The sequence below is a fragment of the Bombus affinis genome, chromosome 10 (genome assembly GCF_024516045.1).
Source record: "Bombus affinis isolate iyBomAffi1 chromosome 10, iyBomAffi1.2, whole genome shotgun sequence".
Lineage (NCBI taxonomy): Eukaryota > Metazoa > Arthropoda > Insecta > Hymenoptera > Apidae > Bombus > Bombus affinis.
In genome coordinates, this window is record NC_066353.1 from 7,113,211 (window position 1) to 7,123,383 (window position 10,173).

Consider the following 10,173-nt stretch of genomic DNA (forward strand, 5'->3'; position numbering starts at 1 on the left):
TACTTTGCCTATCTGCTTTAGTTCACGAATTTGTTGATAAAATATTTTGGATAAACATTTTCTAATTTTATACGTATATATGTATACATACTTTTGTATACATAGTCACTTAACCCCGCGGAGCTTTTTCTTTGTAAAAATTCCTTCAGGCTCGGTGCAGACGAGCAACGCTTCATCGTTGCGGTGTCGTTGTGCGATTCGGCGGGATAATATTTTTAATTGTGCAATGTACACGATCCCGCTACGATATCGCAAGTACGACGTCTCGGTGTCGTTGCGATCTCGTGTCAGCGACGTTGTGCGATTTATTTGTAGTTATGCAATGTACACAAGTCTGCGATGTCACAACCGAACAAACGATATTGCAATGATTGCACGTCGTTTGCCGAATCGCAAAATCGTCGCACAGCGTAACAACCAAATATAATATCGATATTTTTGTTTTAACGTTACCGTGCATCGTTAATTACCTTTCTCCGTCAAATGGATTCTCTTGACATCGTATTGTTAGCAGAAGAAATTCGAAAATATACCGAAATATGAAGTATAACGCGCGATAACTATCGCGATGAAAATAGAAACAATCTAGCCCGGATAAAAATCTACGAACAGCTCTACGTAAATTTTAGAGAAACGTCTAATACCGGAAAGACCGCCATTAGTAAGTCCTTCCCTTTTAAAAAAAAAATTATACATACACTCGTATGATGTCGCAAACAAATGCGCGAATCGACGATCGTTTTAAAATACCTATTTACCATTATTTTCGAACATTCTAATATGTCCGTAAAAGATTATGCACGAATACGACTGGAAGGCTCAATATGTATATTTTATTCATTTTCAATCACACGTTGAAAGAGCAAGTCGTCGAGTATGGCAAGTCGCATTACAGTACCGGTATCCTTTGGCTGAATTCCGCTGTCGATTCATCGAACGACTCGATACTCGTACGAAAGTAATTAAAAAGTTTGTTTCATCCTCTTTCAACTGCTAAGCATTACCATTGTATAGTATTTTCTACCATTTCCTGCGATAAAATATTTGTATACTAAATAGGCAAAGCACTGCTTCGTGTATAGCTACGTTCTATCCATAGCCAGTTTCAAATCGCAGCGACGTCGTATCGGTTGTCCGCGACAATCGCATAGCGGCACCGCAACGGGATCGCAACCGGTGTCGTGCCGCTCGCGTGCATCTCAGAGATCGCGGTGCATCCGACAGATACAGTAGCTTAAAATCTAACTATGCTGTAGCGCTTATTTTTGCGAAAGAAACCGAATATATGAAAAGTGTTTAATTGTAGTAAAATTAATGCAAACTACAATATACCAGCCAACGATCATACCGCGCTGGAACCACTCGTTCTCGATCAGCAAAACGTAAAATATAGATATACTTGAGTTATATATAAACTACATAATTACTAATAATAAAAGAACGAACAATTATGAACTTAGAAATATCTAGAATTCTAGATGAACCGCGATCTCAACCGTGACATGTAAATGTAGAAATATACATACTATACTATACGTGTAGTCTGTAGGCGAAGTGTTTAGGCTATATAGAGCGAAAACGTAGGTCGAGAAGGACGAAGGAAGAGGAGATAATAGACGCGTGTAAAACTCTCAAGCCGTCAGACAAGAACTATACGCGATAAATAAAACAAATTCCAAATAAATATAGATTCCAAAATAGTAAACAAATTACAAAATTGATAAAAAAGTTAGTTATAAGATCGTATTAATCGTTTAAGCCAACTTTAACTTACGTTAACGTACTGTGAAAAGTCCCGGCCGAGGAAAAAAACTCGGACAACAAAGAAATAGCCTTGTCAAATGACTAGAGCTGTTACGCGTAACGAAAATAGGATTTGCCCAATGATAGACACGCGATGAAACCGTTACATCCCCGAAGAGACAAGATAATGGTTCTATAGCCCTGAGAACTGAGAATTTCCTCGACAAGAATACGGGATACTTAACAGATCGTCGGAAAACATTTCAACTCGTAACCGATTATTCGTTTTATTAAAATAATTGCCAACTTTATCGCAGAAACTTAACAGCTATCTCAATTATATTGGTTCCTCTACTCAAACCGTTATAAATCGTTAAAAATGTGAATTTGCATAAACATCTGCAGTCTGCCAATCGCTAGTTGGATCGTTAGTAAATTAAATCGTTTTATATTACGACGATATGTTGACAACAAGTTTATAAATTTTTCTAATTTCGTGGCATGTAAGCATCGTAACCAAATGCATATTTTGACAGCAAATGCAGGAATTATCTTGCGTAAAAATTGCACGAACTTCGTGGAAAATTCGATATTTCATGGCAGTGATTCAACGACGAACCGATTTCACCGACGTATGCGCTATAGAAATGAACGAGTGTTAGAAGTGAAAACTATTTCAAACTTTCAATGCCTAGATTTCGAAAAATGACGAAATGAATATAATATCCTTGGAAAGCTTGTTGGCCGTAATTTAAATTTCTGTACAAATATCTTACAATTATTGAGAAATTATATATGAATGCAGTCGACTTGTTATGTACTTATCTGTGTACGTACATATGCACGTTACTCGTTACTGAAACATTAATCGAGCGATTACTTAAACACATAGGATAATTGGTTGTTTCTACACGTGTTCCACTTATCCATATTGATAATCTTCTAAGATTTGATTTTCAAAGGCGAACATATACCTAATATTGGTATTCCGAAATACACGTTTAATAATACAAAATGGAATACGTTATTGCTCGTCAAACAAAGTAATTACAGACAGATAATTTTAATCGTACTCTTTGGACAATCGACAAACTCTTCGTACGAGATATTTGTTTTGAACTATTTTATAAATAAACGTTAAACGCTAATATCAAACACACGTAAGAACAATGATTTGTAACTGGAGATTTACTTTTTATGTACATACTTCTTATTTATACAAATATCGTACTCTGCTTTAGTTAAATATTCCTTGTTCAAAGAAATATCGCAAATACTTGTATAGCTGAATTAAGTCTGATTCGAGGCTAAATACAAATGCTAAATACAAAAAATTTGAATAACGATTGACTTTTGAATAGAGATGCAATAACAGATATTTTTATTATCTATGTACAAGTAAATTATTTAATAATACAAGAAGAAATACAGTTAACGTAATCGAGATATTGTAATATTCACGAGAAGTATCTCGTAGAACAAGTAAATAGTTCTTAATGGAAATTAATACCGAAAGACTTTTTTCATGTAAATATGGTATAAGTGAATCGTAATCTGTTATGTTTCCCTGGATGAATTATACGGCACGAATGATTAACGAAGAATGCCATAATCATACAATCGTAACTAGGAAGAGATAATTATACGTTCGAGACACAGAAATTATCAAGTTTCAACTGTCTAATTTATAAAACACGTATACGTGCACATACATATGTGTTACGATACATTTTCTTCGTTATAGAGGTTACTTCTTACGCTAGCATTACGTTAATATTCCACGATACATTCCATCAGTGTCAAACATGCCGAATGTCGATGTTTTCAAAGATCCGTCGGTGATAACAATTTGGGATCACTACGCGTTTCATTGAGAATTAAAGAAGCAGCAAATGAAACAATTAAAACTCTATTGTCTTAGAAAATCGTTTAACGAGAAATTTTAATAGATGTTATCATCGATACTTGCCGCATTAACGTATCGATGATAAAATTAGCGGATGATCGAACGTGAGTACAGTTGGAAGAGTGAATTCAAATTTGCGACGATGGCGTATACCGTTCTATACAATCGGGACAAGTTGAAACTGTTTCAAGTTATTGGAACGAAATACACTCCGGATAGATGTAATTTTATGCGTTTTATTATATGTATATCTAATTAACATTTACGTTAGAAGTTTGTATGAAATAAAATTCTAGGATTACAGCTGCACTAAACGCCATGTGATTTTCTACTCTCTACAAAGATGTATTTAATACTTAGGTGTTAAATACCGGAAGCCTTAAATACTTTCTTTCCTAGAAATTATCTCTATACAACTTTCATTTCCATATATTTTTAATGAAGCGTGTTATGACAGATTATATCAATGAGAGAGTATACTAATATACATCCTTACATAGCTGATATACTCGTTAAAAATGATCGACATGATCAGAGAAAAATATAGTCTCTTATAAAATTTGTATAATCTTTTAAAAAATATAACAATATCTTCGCGATCAAATGCCCCGTACGACATAAATAACATCGTATGTAACAGTGTTCTATTTGTGCAAACAATGGATCTATGTACTTGTGCCAATCCTCTATTTTTCTGTAAATACTAATCCTCTAATACTAATTTCCTCCAAATACTAATTTGCACGACAGCAAATACGAAACTGAAAATGTTACATATAAGTTAGGAAAATGCTGCCGTATTTTTAAGAAATTTTCAATAATTCTTTTTAAAATATACCGTTTTGGAAATGGTCTTTTTAATCTACGTTTTGTAAAATGAATTTGTTAACCCACGTTAAAAATTCAAGCATTAAATTACCGATTAGAATCAAACCGTCCAAGTACATCATAACATTACTGCTTTTTGATATCCTGGAAACATAAATCTATTTTAAAAAAAATCTGTTTAGTAAACGTAATGAAACGTAAATGTTACAGTAGCTCGCGATTGCATCGAAGTTTGCAAGACTCGATAAATTAAGGAAGAATTGCGTTGTGTTGCTGCAGGGCCTTAAGAAATGTTTAACGATCATGTGTATTCGCTACAAATGCAGATCGAAGTACATATAGATGCGTAGATACATATGTACGTAAGTACATTGTACATGTACATCTTACACGCATTTGAAATTTTCAACGCTTATATCGCAATCCTATATTGACTTTCCTTGCTCTCGCTATCGTTCTTTCTTTTTCTTCTCGTCTTGGTTGGTAGAGCACGCTTTGATCGAGATTAACGTTAAAGCGCATTCGTTTCTTTCCCTTTTCTTTTTTTTTTTTTTTGTATTTTCATAATTATGCATTTTATGATTATTACGTGATCAGAAAGGGATGGACATTTTAAATGCAACGCATCTCTTCAATAACGAGGTTTTCGGTGCTATCGATCTTAGAAATTTTGTGCCATTTTTTCGCGAAAAGGAAGTTCGTACATAAAGATTAAGATGTTGTTTTAAAAAATAGTTTATACGATGGAGAGAAGAATTTTTGGTGATTATTGGAAATATGGATGACCTCTCCGACTTCAATAACGTTGAAACATATTATCAAGGTCAATATTTCGAACAAGTCTTTCGTACTTTTCAATTTATGCTTAATATTGTATGTATTATCGAACAATTTTTGCGGACATCTCGAAAATTAAGGCAGAGCGATTATACGACGTATAGAAAAAAGTCGTTTAGAATGTTAATCTTGCTACGATACATATCTATTTAAAGATCACTAAAATCGGTGATGTCATTCCTATTCTCAACAATTACCAAACTTTTTAAACAAAATCGTTTATACGAAGTCAAAAAAAGTCTCTTCTAAAGCGCTGTTTTATATATTTTATAAAGAAATTCGACTTATAAAAATCAGCCTGAGCTAAGTGGATAGATGTCAGCCACATCGTCATCGGAAGTTGTCAATTAGCAAAAGCTAGTGCATACCAAGTTCGATTTTACTTTTCATCTAGCAAACCCTAGTCTTTCTAACTCCTCGAAAAAACGCAAACTGGTCGGCCTAATTAAAAAAAAAAATTACTCTGTTTTCAAGGACGTTCGAACGCTTTCGTGAGTTGCTGTATGTATCGCGTGAAAAGTGTTAAAATCTATAAAAATATGTATTTGATGTTTCTGGTAGCTGCTACGATTTCTCCATTGAATGATGATAAAAGTTATTCAATGATGTATCAGGATAATACCGTTGGTATTATTGCGATTCGATCGTATCGAACGTTTTAGAGAAAGCGGTAATGCATGGTCGCGTCTGATTCCTACCATTTCGTTTCGTATTTGGAGCGTAAACCATTTCTGAAATTTGGTATAGCAATGATTCTGTATAACGTTTCAAGCTACATTTACTTTCATCGATATGCTACACCTTACTTTCAATTTTCTATATCATGTTACAAAACTATGCGAGCTTACAGTAATCGTTATATCCTATAGAGACGTCGTATTACTTTTGGAAAGATCTATTCGAAATATTTTTCTGAAATTAAACGTTAACCTTAAAATAAAGTAATAATAGATATCGTTATTATAAAAGTGTATCAAATACAAAATAGAATTTGTATTATATACGTTACGTTTGTCTCGTAGTAAAGATACGATCATTTTACATTTTTACATTTTTAAATATTAAATTTATAAATGAAAAATATAATAATTAGAAATATTAAGGAATTTTTATTACTTTTTCATTGTTTATACGTTTCTACGAAGATATTTGAAACAATCCTGTTAAGATTTACGAGGAGGTAACACACGGATGTCCTGTGTATCGCTTGAAAACTAAAATCATCCCCTATATGTATAAGAAAAAATTGTGCAAAACGAAGACCTTGACAAACTTATTTCAAGGTAACTATTCGGCACCTTGAACCTTTACACGTTAATAACGTATCGACGATTTAACAATTCAAACGGTTTCTCGACGATTCTATATCTTTTCCTCTTCCCATACGATTGTTTCGTCAAAGAATTATTTTCTAACGCTCGCTGCCTCGACGACAACGCTGAACCTTCTTCTAATTATCGATTATTTAAATATGAATTTCAATTTAATTACGAATCAAACGTCGACCAATCGTTGTAATTTACATCGAACGTACTTGGATGTGTGAAGAGGTAGCGACAATTCAAATAAAAAGATGATAAAAGTTATTCAAAGTGAATTCGCTCTGTTATATCTTGATCTTTCATCGACGAACTCGATATGTATATTTTTCTCTTTAAACACAGGAAAATGACAGTAAACGATTATCTACGATGTCCTAATTGTTGTTACATTAATAGTGGGTATGTCGATATTAACTGAGTTTTTTCTAGTTAACTTGTTAAATGCTACGAGAATGTTAGACGTATCATATAGAAAGTATTTTCTCAAATAATTAAAAAATTAAATTTCATTACGGCCAATGCAAAATTTTCAATTTGTTAAAATCCAAAGGGGGAGAGAACCGAATTTAATTCGAAGGTGGAATTTAAGAAATTCTAAATATGTTCGATCGATAACGACGGTACAATGTATTTTGTATTCGCTGACTATGTAGAAATACGTAGATATAATGACCGCAAGGACGAATGGTGTGCCTGACAGAGTTCACTCGCCGTCTATTTGCGAAGGAGGAACTGTGATTCCCGACTTTCCATTTGCGTCCACGAGGAGGGACAGAAACAAGCGTGACGCACATTTCCTACCGTTATTACACCGAGAACCTACAACCAGATCGAGCTTTCACAACCTTTCGACATTTCCAAACGAAGCAAAGTCACGATATCAAGGATATACGTACAAACTAAGGATAATTAAAAACCGAAAGAAAAATTGAGTTTTATAATAATTTTGTCAAATCGTTGATATGCACATATATGTAAATAATACGTAATAATAAAAATAGGACTGTATATGTCGTATAAAATAAGAACACGTGCTATAAATGGAAACAATTTTATCAAATTACATATCGCCACGGATTCCACGCTCGAGCATTGCCTCCATCAAACATATTTGCTCCGTACATCAGCAATAAATAATCAGCATTTGTCTATGGTACTATCTCAGGAGAAATTGTACATTAGGTTGCGGTAATAATCCGACTTGATGCAAACACGACAAGGCGATGTACGACGTGCCTGGTACTAGAATAAACAAATGCAAAGAAAACGATGGTGGTTATGGATCATTTACGGTAAAACTACGGTATCTATCACCTTCGATAGCTATCGAACCTTGAAATCTTGACTGGTCGAGTTGGTGTACGTTGACGGCTACTTAATTTCCTTTTTCTAAAACGGCCACTTATATAGAAATATCGATTAATTCCACAGTTTCTTCTTATTTATAGAAAATATATCGAGACAGTTTCGAAAACGAAAGTCTAACGTAACCGTTTTTATCATAAGTACGATATTACTACGGTAACTTTAACTACGATAGACGTTATACTCGTCGATATATTATAGATCGACAACGATCGAATAGATATTGTGTTATAAATATAACGAAATCCTAAATAATAGGCTCCAAGTTGAATCAGTAACGAGTTTGTCTATCGATTTGCATACGCCAAGTAAAATAGAATAGCCAAAGAGATACAACTTAATTCGGATATTTTACATATTTTTACATCTTATATCTCGCTCTATAAATTTTACTTGGAAATCTGTTTCTAATCCTCGTTCGGAAACGAGACTATACGCAAAGAAAATCGTATTCTATTTCTTTTGTTTAGATTAGATCATCGTGCCAATACCGCAGCCAATACATCGATACTACCCGATGCTACTAGCCATCCGATCGATCAACAAGACTACGAAGAAAACGCTCGATCGATCTTCCACTCTGATTATCTGCGAATTCTTCGCAATTCCCATAAAACGAACACAACGCAATCGCATTTATACAGTTATTACCGACGTTTCTTCGGTGACATAAACGTTTACGTGCTACAATCACAAGGTCGTTAAATCAATTTACCGAAAGTCCGACATCTGGACAAATTGCAAAAATTACATATATATGTAAGAATACGTAAAGATAATACGTATAAAAGCAAGAATTCTTTTTGTCATCAAGTTTTCAGCAAAAGTTGTAATTTTTTCATCGAAGATTTTGAAAACGCTTTCTCTTTATACAACCGATGCTACTATTAGAGAAAAATCCTGGTAAGCGAAGAGACAGACGGTTCGAAGTAAACATTCCAGATAACGTGGAAAAGATACAGGGAAGCATTTATCCCGAGCTTGTGGTTTCCATCTGAAACCGCGATTCTCGATATTTTCACGATGTTTTGCGTGAATCGTGATAAAAGTTTATATCGTTTGTACCATTGGCTTCGCCTAGATGAAATTATTAGCGACAGCTTATAAAAATTACGATCGCGTCTCATTTTATAAATATCAATTTCCACGAATCGCAGATTTTTCAGTTGCCAAGCTGTCTTCAAGAACGTAGACGATATATTTATCGCAAAATTTATTACATTCTGCGATACATCGAACTTTATTTAGTTTTCCTTTCCTTTCCTCCCTCTGCGTTCATTCTTTACATTTTCTTTATCATTATCTTGAATCAGCTAGATTTCATCGAAAGATCGATGACAGTAACGTATCACGGTTCTACTCAATTACGTCACAGTATTCGCGTAAGGTGAAAGAAAAAATAGTTACTCGAACGGTTTCACCTTCTAAGAACATGTAACAGTGGAATAAATAAATTTTCAAAAGCGTTAGGTAATTTTCACCGAACGATCCTTCGTTATGCTATGAATTGTTAGACGATCTAGCTTGACGATGTTGAAACGCGAATCATCGATACGTCGCCAATGAGATAAAATATTCAAGTTCGCTAGTCTTTCGTTCACCTATGAAGCACGATTGTATTTCGTTCGTGTAAATCAGCAACGATATCGTCAATTAGATCATCGAATTCGAAATTTAAATAACCAACTGTCTGAACTTGTAAAAAGATAATTAATTTTCAGGCCATTGACATTTCATATTTATAAAATTATAAATGTTTAAGCAAAGGAGTACACCTCGACGTGTAAAGTCCATTTTGTCTCAAAACAGGAAAGATCGAAAAATACGTTGCCATATCAAGACCTTTAAAAATAAAGGGAAAGTGGTCTTTGTCACTTTTTACCGACTATTGCTTTATCTTTGCTCTTGCTTTATGTAATAATATGTTAATGCGGACGATCTTTGTAAAATATCGACAAAATACCCACGAAATTACTCGAACGTTAAACATTTAAAAGTCCTCTACGTTATTTGCCGTTAACTAAATTTATTTAAGCAATTACATAAAGGTTTACGTTTACGGTTAGGTTTGTCGTAATTTGGCAAATTTTGACTCGTTTTCGAGGATATGCCGAGTCTCGACTTGCCGAATATGTTAAAAAAAAGGTAAATTCTTCAAATTACTTTCGAAAG